Source organism: Triplophysa dalaica, chromosome 21, assembly GCF_015846415.1.
Source record: "Triplophysa dalaica isolate WHDGS20190420 chromosome 21, ASM1584641v1, whole genome shotgun sequence".
NCBI classification, from domain to species: Eukaryota; Metazoa; Chordata; class Actinopteri; order Cypriniformes; family Nemacheilidae; genus Triplophysa; species Triplophysa dalaica.
Genome location: NC_079562.1, coordinates 10,023,227 through 10,040,281, shown reverse-complemented (window position 1 = coordinate 10,040,281; position 17,055 = coordinate 10,023,227). Strand labels below are relative to the sequence as shown.

General features: G+C 37.0%; 1 long non-coding RNA gene across 1 annotated transcript in view; it reads left to right on the top strand.

Annotated features, from left to right (window-relative positions):
* The window catches only part of LOC130409955 (uncharacterized), a 56,955-nt gene that overhangs the window by 39,430 nt on the left and 470 nt on the right, over positions 1-17,055 (top strand). The window lies entirely within an intron of this gene.

Sequence of the window (17,055 nt, the reverse complement as noted above, 5' to 3'; positions counted from 1 at the left end):
TGTATTTTCTTTATGTAAAATAAACGTAATGATTTCTTCTATGTTTGATGGATGTGCTTTTCGGATCTTCAAAAACTCAGGCACCATTCAGTGGTTCTACAATCCATTTTTAATAAATCCATTTGTGTTTGACTTAAGAAAGGGAAAACATTCTTAATTCTCTTTTTGTGTTCCACATAAAAAAATTACAGCACTATAAATTTAAAAGAAAATGCTGTGTAAATAATGACCGAGTTTATATTTCTTGGTGAACAATGCCTTTCATCAGCTTCAAGCACAGAGATGAGAAATCTGAGTTTTAATTGTCTCATGTCTGAGTTAATCTGGGCACAGGGAGTCAAATTCTCCTTTTGGGGAAAGGACCGCTTGCATTACGGACAGTCATTAAGTATCCGACAGGAGAATTAAATATTCATGGAAATTGGTCTGCATCCTTATGCACTTTCTCTAGAAGACATTTCCAGAAACAAGCTAGCACCCCATTTAACAGAGCTGCTTTATAATGCATGTGTTTGTTGGAGTTGCTAAAAACAAGGTGAGGGGTGTGAGCAAAATCTGCACTTTGCAGTGTAAAGAAATATGCTGTGCTCGCCAATGAGGGAAAAAACTGCCCGGCCATCACTTGTTGCAACAAGGTCTCATGAAGATCAACCTATCATGTCCCGACTTCTCTTGCGTCTGATGTATTGTTTATGACGAGTCTGACAGGATGGTCAATGTTTCTCTCTCGCGCCCTCATTCATTTATGATGCTTGGGCTGTGCTGGCTTGAAGGGTTTGATATCATCAAAGAGACCCATGGCCATGACGGTGACCTTGAGCGTGGTTCCCTGTATCGTATTTCTCCCTCTCTCGCTCTCTGATACTCTCTCTTTCTTTCTCGTTCTGTCTCTTTGTTATTTATTTATTTAACAGTACACGAGACAGCTGAAGATAGAAAAATAGAGAGAGGAAAAGCACAAAGTGTTTTCTCATGACAAAAGCTTCCGTACATCTGGATCACACTGCTCAGGAGTTACAGTGTGAACGGAACATCACCTCTTCATTCTTTTAATATCCAGAAGGTGTAATGTGTAGTGTGTACCAGAGGGTTGAAGCACTATTGATCTTTCTCAGCTCTCAGGGACGGACTGAGATCTTTTCAACAGGAACGAATTGCAGCGGTTATTGGGAAATAGCCACTGTAAGAGTTGTCCCTGTTGCTTGGTGCTTTTTTCAAGCTCATCTAGAGGGGAGGGGGTTGTGGGTAATAGCCTCAGGACCTGAAGGTTATCAGGTAAAGGCAACATGGTGACAAGCGGGCTGATGATTTGCCCTCGAGAAAGAAATAGTGATAACAGTAAGTGGTTGAGTTAAATATTACTGTGCCAGGTGAAATGGAGGGCATGACGGGAGGCAGGCATTTTACTGTGTGGGAATGAAATTATGGGACCTTAAACTATAAACGGGTGAATTATAGGGACAGTTCATCCAAAAGAAAGAAAATGTCATCATGAACTCAACCACATACTGTTCCAAACCAATATGAGTGTTTTTTTGTTGTTGCTTAAAACAATAATCAAATCAAAAATCAAATCAAATCCCTTTATTGTCACTCAACCGTATACACAGGTGCAACAGTTGGTGAAAAACTTGGGTGCAGTTCTGATTTTTTGCAAGAATAATTATCTAGTATTCTTGCAAATGTCTAAAATGTCCAGACTACTCTTTTATAAAGTTAAAGGAAAAGTTCATCCAAAAATGTAAATTCTTTCATCATTCACTCACCCTCATGTCATTCCAAACCTGTATGACTTTCTTTTGCAGAACAAAAAAGAATTATATTTTGAAGAATGTTGACAACCGAACAACATTGGGTCCCCATTGACTTTCATTGTATGGACAAAAAACAAACAATTTCTAAAAAATCTTCTTTTTTGTTGCACAGAAAAAAAAGTCACATAGCCTACAGGTTTTAAATGACATGAGGGTGAATAAATGATGACAAAATATTTATTTTTGGATGAACTATCCCTTAAAAGCTACATGCATCTCTCGACCCAATTCACAGTCTGGAAAAAAGCTCTGTGAAACCTAATCAAAAATATCAGATTGTTGTGGTATATTTTGTGTAAATGACAGTGTATCGAAAACCGAGCGTCTAATTAAGCTGCATAATTAGCTTCTTTAATGAAAGAGAATTAACTACATATAATCAAACTAAGAAATGATTACGGGGATTAGTACACTCCTACAGTAAATAATTCCCCAGGGGTCCAAGTGTGCCATTTTAAACTAGCCTGCTGTATTATAGCCTTATAATAACGCAGCAATCTTTCTAATCTTGAAAATGACGTGGCTTCTTAGGCGACAGAACTGGAAATTGCACCTTGATGTGGGCGTTCGGTATGAAGTTCAGAGATAAAAAGTGAGAGAATGATAAATACGCACATCAGATAAAACTAATCAGAAATAGAGAGATTCCGCCTTATTCTGACTGCCACTGAGATACATTAATCGCGATGCCTTGCCATCTTTTTCTTGCCTTCCTTCCTTCTCTTTCTTCCTCACCGCCGGCAGTTTTCAAACGCTCCTCTATATCCGACTTGAGCTGCATCCTTCTGCAGCTCTCTGATGTGCAAAACATTTTATTTCTCTTTTAAACTCGAATTTGCGTGAAGCAAAACGGATCAAATGGAAACAACGGGATGTTCGAGATATCAAATGATTTTTATACCACTTCATTTCTGCTTTATTGGGGATGGAAGAGTACCTTTGAGCTATGTAGGCCTAGCTGTTTACTAGAAATTCTCTGGAATGGGTTTGAGAGGGAAGGGGTGGAATCACGTACATAATCACATATTTTTTCTCGGCAATAAATCCAGAGCGATTCTTAATTGCAATCTCTGATTACTTATGCCTCCGACGGCCCCTGCTGGGTTGATCTTTTAATCTGCGAATGTTTTGGTTATTATTTCCGGGGTTAATTTAACAAACATCACTTTGTTTTGTTTTGAAATTAAAGTGGCTCAAGATCAAAGGCTTTATTGGTTAATTAATTAAATCATTGAGTTTGCCCTGCTTACTATACACATAATAGTATGCATTCATTTTCAACTTGGTTATATACTGTATGGGCAGTTGACAAAAATTCCATACATGTGTCCAATAATGTGACATATAATGCTAATGAGTAAATAATTAATATTTATATTTACGTGCATTTACAAAAAAACATTACTAGGCAGCAGGGAAAAAATAGAAATAGCAACATAGGCAATATGATGTAACTTGTTGCGGTCGACTATCCAGACAAGCATAAACAAACATCAAATTTTTGGACGAGTTTGCATATATAATTCAATAAATAAACATCACATATTCAAAAGAAAATCATAAGCTTTGAAAGTTTAACTGGATGATTTCTCCTAATTGTAGTCGATGAAACAAGCTGCGACTTTAAGCGCACTGAGCGCTCTCTTATAAACTGCTAATTGTTGCATCCCTTTGATGATTTTGGCGTTTGTGAAATTAAGGCTTTTAGGGCTTGAAATGATCAAAGGCTGTCCCCAAGTGAGATGCTGGTAGGACACGCTGTGTTTGAAGTGCTCTTACACGTTCTGCCATTAGGCGAGGTTTAAGAGCAAATTCCAGATTGTATCTGATGGGGATTTCACTTGGATTCAGCCCTAATACAAAATGTGCCTTCTTGAACATTAGTGCAGTAAAAATGTGTAAAATGCACAGGGATTTACATTGCATGTGTATGTGTGCCTTATCTGAATGCATACCTGCATTTTCTAAATGTGTCCTTTTCCTAGAGTTCACATGTAAATAAAATAGCAACCAAGTTTCGCAAGTAGTGAGGAAGTGCTGGGGGGTGGGAAGGAAATTATTATCCACTTTCCTGTGCCGTCTAGCTACACACACGTGGATTCCCCTCCTCGTGTTTATAAAACCAGCAGCCTCTTCTAGGAAAGAATCCATCAGATATATCTTCAGGAGCACTACAGCTAAAGCTTTTTCTGCTTGGACAGCACTGTAGTTTTACAATACAAGATATAATTTCATGAAGCAACGCGTCCATTAAGCATGTGCACTTAAATGACATATAATTGAAAATTATTAGTTCAGGTATGTCACGCAGACATGGATGGAAAGAGCTTAGCTATACGAAATTGTTAGATGCTTAGTGGTTGCTCTTTCATAGCTCAGGAGGGTTCTCAGTGATGCTGAAATTTAAATGGTCTATGATGGTAATAATAAAATTCTTCAGGTGATAATGGGACATCATCATTCAGACATTAAGAGCTATAGTATTGATGTGCATGCCATTGCTCACATAATTTACTGTTGAAGGAATTTATTGATGAAATATTGCAAATATGTCAAATAATATTGAAGACATATTACATGATTACAGACCCATTGCTTTAGTAGATTAGATTAGGGTTTGAAAAGTTGCACCAAATGCTGATAAAAATCCAAATCATTTAGTTGATTTCTCCTGTTCCATAAATTATATTCTCTCAATTTGCTGGGAAATATGTGTCACGCAGATACTCAACAGTTGTGCAGGCATGATGTATTGTCGTAGTCTAATCCGAAAGTTAGCACCGCACAGGTTGCCTCAACTCAAAATGCAGTTTTCCCATACAAATAAGATCAGTGATTAACAATGGTTTATGATGTTTGCACGTAAAGATAATCTTTAAAAATGAACACAACATTTGTTACCTTTAAAGCCTTTATAATCACCAGAAGGATAAAGCTAACATGAGGCTATAAACAGACTATACTACGTTCGTTCGATATCAACTTCACCACCACTAAACCGTAAACTCCGTAAATGAATCCCCATCCACGTTTTTAGAGATGGGGATTCTATGCGTGATGACATCTAACGTCCCCGCCAAAGGAAGAAGTCGCTTTTAACCAATTGTAAGCAACCGCCATTTTTAAGACACAATAAGGCATTAAACTTAAAGGATCACTAGTGGTTATAACTGGTGTGTTTTATGTAATAGATTAAAACTTGAAAATATTTAAAGGGTTTGTGGTGAAGAAGGCGGGACGGGAGGCGGGGCGCACACCGGTCCCGCATATCTCACGGAGGAAATCGGGAGCATAAGAGGACGAGCGACGGGACTGCTGACGAGAGAGGACTGGGCCCGGACATGTGTTTATGTTCTCGTGGCCGGCAGTTGACCGCTAGGTGGCTGCCGGTCTTTTACTTCCGTGTTATGGTTTGTTTATTTTTGATTAAACTTTATTTAAATGTTTGCCGGTTCCTGACTCCTTCCTTCCCAACTTTGAACTGTGTTATAGGTTTGTTAAGCACAGATCTTATTTCAGGCGATTTACCAAAAGCCCATTCAGAAAACCCATTGACATTGGGGACGATGGAACCGGAAGTGCTAAAATGCTAACTCGCTTCAGGGGTTTGCATACAAAAACATACTTAAGTTTTAACTTTGTTATTTTTATTGAACAATAGGCGGCTCTTTAATGTTAATGCAGGAATATCACGTTGGTAATCCTTAATCTTATTTTCTGGTAACTTTTATTTGTTGTTTATGTAGTAGAATCGAGTAACACAGTATGAATGCATCGATAATCAGTGTTTTTTCTGGCTAATAAAAATTCTGAATGGTCGGTAACATAAAAATGTAGTAGCCAAAAAAGACTTTTCCTTTCATACAACTGCTATCTGTAATAAAATTTGTGATGTTTCTATCCTACTGTAGGGGCTGGCAAGAGCAAATTAAGATCTAGGAGACAGATTAACTCCACCAGCTAAAAAGGTGATACCTGTAGCTCTTTGTGTACAATAATGTTTTACATATATATATATATATATATATAGAATGAAGAATAAAACGCTTGGAAGGACTGAATTATTGTTCAGTGTACAGTTAACTTGTTCCCATGAAGTTTAATTACTGATGCTTTTGGCACATAAAAGGAATCCATAAAATAGCATTATTAAGCTTACCAAGTTCATTCTTTTTCTCGCCAAGTAAACACTTTTGCAGAAGTTTTCAGAGGTGTATTTTTCCCTAAGCATTATAAATGGATTAATTTTGTGTTTTTATTTCCCTCACACATTTACGTAAACTGTATGTAAAACCGAAACATTACACTTCGTGATGTCCTATTTTTCCAACAGACAGACATATGTACTGTATATGCTAAAACAGGCTAGGAGCAAAGGTTCAGTCATTCAATTCTTTGTTTTATTGCATAATATAACAGAAATCTTTGTCATTTCCAATTTACACAGTTTGCTGTGAATCTCAGGCATAATGGTAGACAAAACCCAAAGTGACAAAATGTCCAATTGCACTTCAAAGACAGCAGTGATGAGGAAAATAATTTGACCACAGCATGGTGTCCCTCTTTTATATCTTGCTGTCACCAGGAGGGCTGGAAACACGCTATGCAGAGCTGACTACATTACACTTGAATGCTAAGTGCTATAAATCACAAATATATGCCATCTGAACCGGAGTGTGGGAGTTGTTGAACACTGACATGTATGTACAAACACATGCATACACGTACACACTATTTTTCATTTAGCAAGGTAACTCTGTCCTACACAAGGGCAAGCTTCAAGAGCGCTTGCACAAAGATAAATGCGCTTAAAATGAACTTCAGATTTCTGTGTGAGCTTACAGTATAGAGGAAAAGAATTGGACAAGACCCGACCTGATAATAGCTGAAGTTGAAATGAGTTTAGTTCCATTTGAATAATGGTGCAGCATAATCTGTGCAGGATTTCTGTGCACCTCCGCAGAGGAAATAAAGTGCTTAATAACCATTGTAGTGGAAACTCACTTAGCTGGACTGCCGAGTGTTGCCTTATCATTTCAGTATCAATAATAATATATTTCCACAGTTATGCAATGCATTGAATTTAAAAGCGGGTTCAGTGCAGGTTAAGCTCTAGATCGCATCTGTGCCATGCAGTATTTTGACTTTTCAGAACAGTTTTTGAAAACTCATAATAATATTTCTTATTAGTGCAGATTTACAAGCATTGCAATGCTTTTTGTCTATGGGGGACTTTCTTAACACTTAGGTAAACTATTTTTGTATAAAACATGTTATTTGAACTGTAAAGTTTAAATTTTCCTTTTATTGGTTTTGAAACTCTTATTATTATTCTAAGTCGATGAACTTGGCTTCATCTCTACGTTATTAGACTTTGGTGTTAAACAACACTAAGTGGATAGTTATGTCATGGCTCTTTGATATCTGTATGGTTGTATGCGCTGTGCTAAGGTTTATCAGATGAGTTGAATATGTTTATATGTTGTTCAGTCAGCTGAAATGAATAACATCTATCCGATAATACACAGTGAAGGAATTGGGGATTTCTGCCAGTAGTTGCATATTCCTCTGCAATTAATATTTAGATGATTAGTTCAGAAAAATAAAACCCATGATCCGTTGGCCCTGTCGGTGGCAAAGCTTGTATTCTTGAGGAATATTAATTAAAAAGACAATAAACTTTGCTCTAAAATGCCTTTTCTCTACAGAACTTGTGGAACGCACGAGAGCTTTTGGTTTTTAGCGAGCCTTCAGATGGAAAATAATTGGAATAATTCCTTGCGCTTTGCAGTCCGCTTTACCTTTTAAAGTGTGCGAACGCAGCTTTTTATTCGATTGAGTTGGGTTCTGACAAACAAACACATCATTACCGACCGCTGTTTTCTCTGGTCGAATAATTAGTCTTAATTTGTCCAAACATTTGCGTATAATCAGCATAATTGAAAACACTTGTGATGTAACACCAGCGCCAGATTTCGGATAGATAGCACACCATTCTGACACCCTTTAATTGTATATAGTGGAGGCGTGTGTTTTAGAGTCTATTCCGCTGGGATAACCGTGAGAGAGACACTGGCCTGCCAAATGACCTCTCTGCTAACAATCTCCTCTCTCTGCTTTTGCCATCAGACAAAGGTGTGTGTGTGCAAGAAAGAGATAGAGTGTATGAATGTGTAAAAAGGATGCTGTTGGAGGATCCTGTAGTCTCTCTTCTATAATGAAGGGTGTGTGTGTGGAGACGTGGCAAAGTTGCAGCGGCTGTCATGTTGTTGGGTGTAATTGGGACCCATTGCACCATTAAGAGGGTTATGATCATTTGTGATGGTATGTAGCAACTGTCTACTTTTGACCTAGCAGCCCATTACAGATGTAGAGCAGAAAAGAGGGTTAATGACATTTTATAGACACACACACACACACATGCACATACACAGACTTTATATTTGGGGTCCTTATTCTTTTTTCCTACAGAAATGATGCAGTATTCATGACACCAGCATTTCTGGCTGAGCCGAGGCTCAGCTACAATTTCCTGCACCTTATTTTAAAAAATAACCAGTTACACTGTTGGCAACAGTCTAGTTATATTTGTATTTGAACATTCATCTCCGCGAAATAAATAATGAAGGCAATGCAATCTAAAACAGCAAAACAAATATCTGTGCCATCTTTCCAAGCCTTAGCACCCAGAATTGATATTGGTCCGTCCAAAATAGGATCATATTTTTGTTATCAGCCTGTCTTTTCACCCCGCTGCGTACCTCTGCCACGCCGCCCGTGTCTAAAAATCACCTCCTAACGCTTTTACCTCTAGTGATCTACTTCATTAATCATTCCTCTTTATTGCATTCGCTCTCATCTCCTCTCTTTTTAAACTAAATAATCCCAATCATTTCACACAAACAATTTAATCTTTGGCTGGGTTAGAGCGTTGTTTGCCTTGCCAGAGGCACAGTCATTCCTCATTTTCCAATCGGCTGTGGTGTTCGTAATGAATGTTCCCGAGCTGGACCGACCGCCGTAAATTAACACGCTGTGTTCTGTTGCTAACAGCATTACTGCATCGCTTTTGGTAGAACAGGAAGTTACTGTGGAAACGACAAACAACGCGTGAAGCATTAGAAGAGTCGGTGTGCCGGGAGGGGTAGTAGGAGAGAATCTAAGTGCTCTGAGCTCAGAAGCCACTGCCCTGGAAAATAGCTGTGAAACGGCCCCCAGAAACATCTAAGAGCTTCTGAAAAGGAGAGTGGTCTTAGGGGGACCGGGAGGCAGCATATTTCTTAAATGTGAGGATTTAGGGCGCGGCGAGGTGAGACTGGTCTCGCTCTGAACTCGGTGTAGCCTACCTCACCACGAACACGTCATGACATTATAGAGCCGGAAGTTGTAAATGGCTTTGTGTAGGGTGCACAGCTTTGAACCCTGAGAGGGATCATTTAAAAGGGAATGGTTGTTCTGTATTGATCGAATATCCAAGAACGTCATGTGGGTTTCTCTCCTCAGAGAGATGCAGATGCAATGATTTCCCTTAAAGTTGACAGTCTTCAGTCAGTAGATTGGGTTCGGAAGTCAATTTGTTTGTCTTCAAATCTGGCTAGAACGGGACAAATCTATAGGCCAACACCATGAATTAGAGGCATATTATTGGATGGCTTTATACTTTGTCTGTGGATTAGACATTCTGTTCTTGGTCAAGTTTAAAGGATGTGCAGATATCATTTGGCAGCTATGGAATGGGGAGAGTAACGTAGTTGATAAAATTCATTTCAATGACCTTTTTGCCCTTGACTGTGTTACAGTTGTATTAAAACAAATTTAAGATCAGTAAAAAGTAATTCTGTACTAACAAAGACTTATTAGATTCTTTGATGGTGTTAGGCCATGTGTGCACTTAACTATTGCTTTCATCAAATGGAATGAGATTTATTTGGCTTTCTGTCTTACTGTAGAATGGATCTAAAAAATGTTAACGGATAGATCTAAATGAAAGTCATTCCAAAACTGTATGACTTTCTTCTAACACAAAAGACGATATATTGAAGAACGTTGGTAACCAGTCAACACTGCCCCACATTGACATGCATGATATAGACACAAAACATCATCTTTTGTGTTCCGAGAAAGAAAGAGTCATATACAGGTTTTGGGTTACATGTGGGTGAATGATTTAAAAAAAATAGTAATTCATTTTAATACTTAGTAATTAAAGTTGTTTTTACTATAATTCCTTTAATAGCAATTAAAAATGCATTTAATGGCTCTGAAGCTTTAAAACACAACAGTTTTACCTCATTGATGAAACAATTAAATATCTTAAACATATATGAATGTTGAAAATAAGATATGTGAGATTTCTTTAGATAACAGAGGCCTACCTTTACCCTGCAATTATGCACACCGGGAGATCACCATTTAGTTTTATTCACCCATGTTCACATCCATATTCTACTCAAGACAGCAGTTGAAGCCTGGTCTGGCCTGAGGGACACAGCTTGCGTTCATTACCAGTTCATTGTGGCTGTTTTTTCTCCTCCGCTCATTTTTTCCTGCTGGCAAGTCCTCGACGTCCATCCATCCATCCGTCCAATTGCCCTGCAGGAATGGTCATTAAGAACATCACAATGTCCATCTCTACGATGCCTGTCTTTATCAGACGTTGTGTGGATATGTTCCTCTTTCTGCCTGAGGGGACACATGGTGGGAAAAGCACCTCGTCGCCTCAGTCTTGATGCTTGTGTTTCTTAATGAGGTTTAAGAGTGACTGTCCTTCTGAAGCGTTTGGCCGGAGTCTGTTAAGCCGGTGGTGATGGTTTATGTCCTGCATCTTAGATTTCAATCACAGTAAATTATGCTGTTTAATCTCCAGCTCTACGACTCAGCTGGATGGTTTGGAATGTCTTTGTCCCTTTGAACACAAGATCTTATCAGAAATGGATGGATGGAGGATTTATGTATCATAATCTTACCACCGCTCTCTGTTAATTATATGCTGCATCTTATTGAGTGATGAAGAAAATATGGATTAATGTACTGTATACAACCCAGTTTGTAGAGCCATGTTGCCTTCAAATATCTTTCAAATACGTAGCCTTTGAGCATATTTTATGTTCATCAAAGTTTCATCGCTAGCAAACAGGAAAAATAGGCTGCATTTTCACTCAGAAGTGATGCTGTTTGGTCCACTGAGCAAAATTGAAAACTTGTGTTTCAAACAAATATTCAACAGTTTCATAATGATAGATAAAAAGAGAATATGTTAAACTTTGGTTTTGTAAATACTGCCCCGTCTTACCAACAAAGAGAAATCTTGTGCTCGACAACAACAAATAGGAATATCAAAGAACTGAGCTCTCTTGAGTGTAATGAGATTGATTTTCAAAGAGATGCATGTATTAGAGTATTAAAATCACCTGACCAAGCTAGACATGTCCCTCGCTTATCTTTTATCTCAAGAGCTTTCTCTGAGAAACCCAAGAGGCACTGCTTGCCATTTAAATGTGGTGACAGCTTCATGATCCACCTGTATGTCACTGAGCTGTGAGATTTCCTTATAATGTTGTTGGGTAAGTATGTTTCGTATATTTTCTGTAATCCTTAAACATTACTATAATATTGTTCATACTTATGCACAGCAGCAGACAAAAAAGAAAAAGGGCAACAATGCTACAGGCGCACACTGTAAAATATGTATTGTAAATCATCACTGAAAAGATGTTTTGGAGTCTTTTGTCTGCTAGCATCTTTGTAAAACAAAAAGAGCAGATGTCAATTTTCGATTTACTTAACACTGCTCACGCCTGCTACAGTATGTGCATTTCAAAGAAGAAATTTAAAGCGCAGCCTTAAAATACACTTTAATTATTCAGGACGCATTGGTTTTCAATGGGTTTGAGAAATGTACTAAATGTATTTGTACTGAATCTATAAATGCTCAGTGATAGAGGATGTCAGGTTTGACATGGATCACGGAGTGATCATTTACATGGTTTTACGTGGTCAAAAACACCAAAGGTAAAATAATATACAGTGTAGTTGTCAAATGGTTCCTTGCATTAAAGGGACAGTTCACCCAAAAATAATAAGCTGTTATTTACTCACCCTCGGGTTGTTCTAAATCTGTGTGACTTTCTTCATTCTGATGAACACAGAGAAATATATTTGAAAGAATGTTTGTAACCAAACAGTTCTTGACAACCACAGTAGGAAAGATTGTGCCCCAAAACTGTTTGCTTTCCTACATTCTTCAAAATACCTTCTTTTGTGTTCAACAGAAAAAATAAGTGTAATGTAATAAATAGTAATAAATGTAAAGTAATAAAAAGCATGTATTGTCAATGGTGACCAAATTTTTTTTTCAAATTATCACGGTTGAGTTTTGAGTGAAGTGTTCCTTTAATAATATATGTGTAAATAGTTCCCTGATGTTTCTTCATAAGGGCCGACAGGTTTGTGTTTGTACTTAATCCACTTTAATAAGACCGGACCCCTCGAATTGATCACTCTCCGAATCACTTCAGTCTTTTACATCCACCCTGCTGTGTTAGCACCACACTGGCTGTGAAGTTAACCCACAGCCTCCGAACGCTTCTCCTCCATTAATCTCTTTCATTAATCGTTCCTCTTTTCTTATGCAAGCCAGTTAAAGTCCTCTGCATTTGGATTATTTTAAATGCAATTTTACATTATCACTGTTGTGCTTTTCAGCAAGTATTTGCTTAAATTTCGATTCGTCTCTGCAGTTTTAAATCGCATTACTGTGTAATGTAACAATTTCTTTAGAGGAAAAATGTCAGATAAAAGATTCTTTGCAATGTCACACTTCATTTCAGCCCAAATGAAGCGATATCCATTCAATTTCCCCAACTTTATTTTCCCGCTGAACATCAAGCCTCTAATGGAAATCTCCACTGAGAGATTTTGTACGAGCGAGGTGGGGTGAGCCGGTAGCTTAGATATGGTTCAATTGTCATGACTTGTTATATCAAGGGTTGGATTAGCGATATTCATCACCGCTGCTTTTAGGTCCCAGTAATTTTTCAAATCTAAATGGGAGAAACGTTCAACTTTTTGTGCATTTAAATTAATACTTTATGCATGCTGTGGTGTCGAGTCAACTTGTCCCGAGGATAATGACAGGGTTATGGTTAAGGTAATATTTGCTACTAACTCATTTATTTCTCGGTGCTACTGTGATTTCTTCCTTCACTGTGGCCTTAAGCAAAGCACTAAACTGTGAGTTGCTTGAGGGTCTGTCCCTCCATCGACTCTCAGCTTTACATAAAATAAGTCTGCTTAGTGACAGTTATATAAATAACCAGGAACTGAATCTAACCCCTTGCGTGACTCCCTTAACACATTGTGTGATCTCACTGCCTTTTTTGTAAGGTAAGTGAATGTACAGTAGTTCTAATATTATCTATTTACAGTCCTACTGCTTTAAAGGAGTAGTTCACTTTCAAAATACATTTTCATGATAATTTACTTACCCCCATGTCATCCGAGATGTTTATGTATTTGTTTCTTTAGTCGGAATGAAATGAAGGTTTTTGATGAAAACATTCCAGGATTTTTCTCCAGATAGTGGACTTCAATGGACTCCAAACTGCGATGTGTGTTCATGACTTAACAAAATATGTAATTAAAAGATCACTCTTGATGTAGGTATTTGTTTATAAATACATATGTTTATAAAGCATAACATTTTTATTTTATTCGAAAAATGACAGATCGTTTGCTAGATTTAAAGCCCTTTGAAGCTGCACTGAAACTGTAATTTTGACCTTCAACCGTTTTGAGTCCATTGAAGTCCACTATATTGGGACAAATCCTGGAATGTTTTCTCCAAAAACCTTCATTTCTATTCGATTGAACAAGAAAAAACATAAACATCCTGGAAGACATGGGGGTGAGTAAATTATCATGAAAATGAATTTTAAAAGTGAACCACTCCTTTAATAGCCTATAGCTTATTAAAGTCGAACGGTTAATTATGAACTGTCAAAAACATAATGTTAAAAATACACGAGCTGTGACAACTTCTGAGCTCTCAAGGTGTTAGGAGTTATATTGAGTGCACTAGCGCTGTTCTGGATTACTTTTTCAAATGACTGAAAAGAAGTCTGTCAATCTTTTGGGGGTGTAACAGTCAGGTTTTGTATTTAAATAAATTAACCCAATTTGAATGCACAGCATTTTTCTTTGTCTACATGGGTTCACGCTTAACTGTGAAAGACTATGTTATGAATTCCATTTTCACAGTGATAAATAGATATTTCTTATTAGCATATATTCTTGGAAGTGTTCACTATGGTTGACACACATCGAGAAAAAGTGACTAAGTACCTGTCACCTGTGGGATGCTTTTAATCGCGCAAAGTAACAATAATTACAAAATTGTTATAATTCAACGGCTTTTGGGTATTATTAATGGCTTGTCAGATATTGTAATTCTGAATTTTACGTTGTGTGCATTACTATAAAGTGTTTGTTGCAATGCATCTTGCATAATTCAGACTTTCCCGTACAGATAACAGGGTTTTACTGAGGTACTTGAGAATTAATGATAGGCTTTCACTTGTGTGTTTTAGTGGTGGCAGGTTGCTTTATCACAATGTTTCTTAAATATTATTATTAGAGCAGTCATATATAACTCTTAATAGCTGAGGGAATTACTGCACGCTTTTTATAAACACTAGCAGGATAAATAGACAATCATTTTCCTGAAGGGTTTTTTAGACTTGACAATATGAAACTTGCATGCAGAGATACATTACCTTTCTCAAAACAAAAGATAGATTGGTTGATTTAGAATAAACCTGTAGCAGCTAGAAAGATTTTGACAGGAAGTTTAATGGAAATGAAATTCTGAAAAAAAATATTCCATATTTTTTTCCCATCTTGTATTTCCAAATCAGTATGGCTTTCTTTATTCCATGAGACACGAAAGGAGATGTTTGGCAGAACACTAGGAACTGATGGCCTCAGTGTCTAACTACTGTAAAAACATAAGAAAATCAGAGGCTTGGAATGACATAAATGAATCTGAATTCTATTTAAGAGAAAATGTACACAATGGGCTATTTGATTTTAATGTCATAGCAGAAATGAGTATTTGAGAATTTAAACAAAATGTGTTTAATGTGGCTTAAAAATAAAATCTAATCAAACCTTTCAAGCTTAATTTAAGGAAAGGTTTCCTACTTATGGCTGAATATAAAGAGAACGACATTTTACAAGTACATTTTTAACTTTTCTGCTTATGATCCACACTGTTAAGCTTTGCTGTTTTGCAGAAGGTTTGCTAGTAACTTACTCACTTGTAGATTTAACCACTTTCCTATTAGCACTGTTGTCAATTAGTTAAGCTTTAATTTAACCAAAATTAAAACACTTTGACTTTTGAAATACAAAATGAGCAATAAGACACTGGGTTCATTACTGGGATTATCACAGCATCATTGCAAAAAATGACATTCTTCCTAAGCATTTTTGTATTGTTTTCTTGTAAAAATATTCAAAAAACCTCTTTACGATACAATTACGATACATTTACATAACAAGAAAGGTGACCTAAGATATTTAGTCAGGTTTTATGAAAAAATGAAAATAAAATTGGTATGTTTATGTTGCAAAACTACAGCAATGTTTTACAGTGCACGTTTTGTCAATTTTAGCAATGCTTGGATGATGATGTCCAACATGTAAATTGAATATCTCATATTTGCATCAAGTTTCCACAATTGAGGGTAGTTTATTTAGAATTTAATTTATTTACAACTATTGTTGTGTTTTTAAGAACCGCCAAATCTATTGTGTCTAGTGATACACCGTTTTCAAAGTAGCTTCAAGGCTACCGGGTTAGATCTGAGATGATGTCTTTATCGCAAGCTTTCACCTTAATAACACCTTAAACACATGGCTCATACTTCAGTAGCGCTTCATGTATTTGCTCTTCATCACTCCTGCTCCCCAGAGTATTTTAATATTCATTTTTTCATCCTTTGTACCTTGTATTTAACTTAATGCAATGTTTTATGCAGGAGGTGGTCTGGTTTTTCCTTCTGCTTTTTGCCTGACAAGCACGTCTCAACACGGGTTGTATTATTCAACAGCCTGACAAAAATAGTGCTGAGTACAGTTGGCCTCGTGAGCACAACAAAAGATCTTTATTGTGCTGTTGTTAAATGGTGGATTTGAAGTTTGATGCTCAAATGCTACTTGTCTGTTGCTGGAATTACAAAATACACAAACAATTGTTGCAATTATAGCAAGACAGTACCAGAGGAGTTATAAGAAAGAATTTTGTTTGGGAATCTGGAGTTTGAATAAGAGACGGTCGGCCGTGATGGAAATGCAAACAAGAAAGATGAAAAGAACATCTCACGCTGTTGACAACACCACAGATTTGAATTTCATAAAGCAGGCATTACAGATTTGATTCACCTAATCCCTAAAACCTAAACAGTACCAGTACCTGTAGTTCCTTCGGGAGTAAAGGCTGTTCATATTTGCTGCTTATATGTGGGCAGAATAATTTCCACATGCAGTATCTTTTCTATAATAGCATGCAAAGAAAAAAATCGCAGTGGCCGATGATGATCTATTAGAACCTCCATCCCCCTTCTACACCCCCCCGCAATAAGCAAACCAAGCAAGGTTTAAAAACATGTCTTTACACCTGTCACCATGGAGACGTAAATCAGACAGGCCATTTACTCACATATAAAATGAACAGTGTTTTAAGAATTTCTCTCCTTTTAGCTATTCATGGTGGTGGATTGGATGAATCATAGCAAAACTACAAAACATTGCAGTGTAGAAGTGATTTTGTCGTTTGCAAAGCTTTCAGTGCGATTTTCTCCTAACCCCAATTTACTAACAAAATTACAGTATGTTAAATCACTGGCAAAAACAGATTTATATTTGGAAATGAAGGTACGTTGGAACACTTTGGATGGGATGACTGTCAAAAGTGTCCCATTTTACCTGAATTTCCCCTAATAGTGTTCCATATTCAAAGGAATCCAAATGTATTATTATTAATTAGAGTTTGTACCAGCGGTGTTTAAAAAAGCTTTTATAAAAAAAAACTACACACATATAAAAAACATCTCACACAAAGACTTCCTTTATCACTTACTTTTTTCAGCAAACACCTCAGTCACCTAGTCCTATTAAGCGAATCTGAATTTGACATAAAGGTCCAATACGTTTCCTATACTTACATATTTGTTTTAATAAC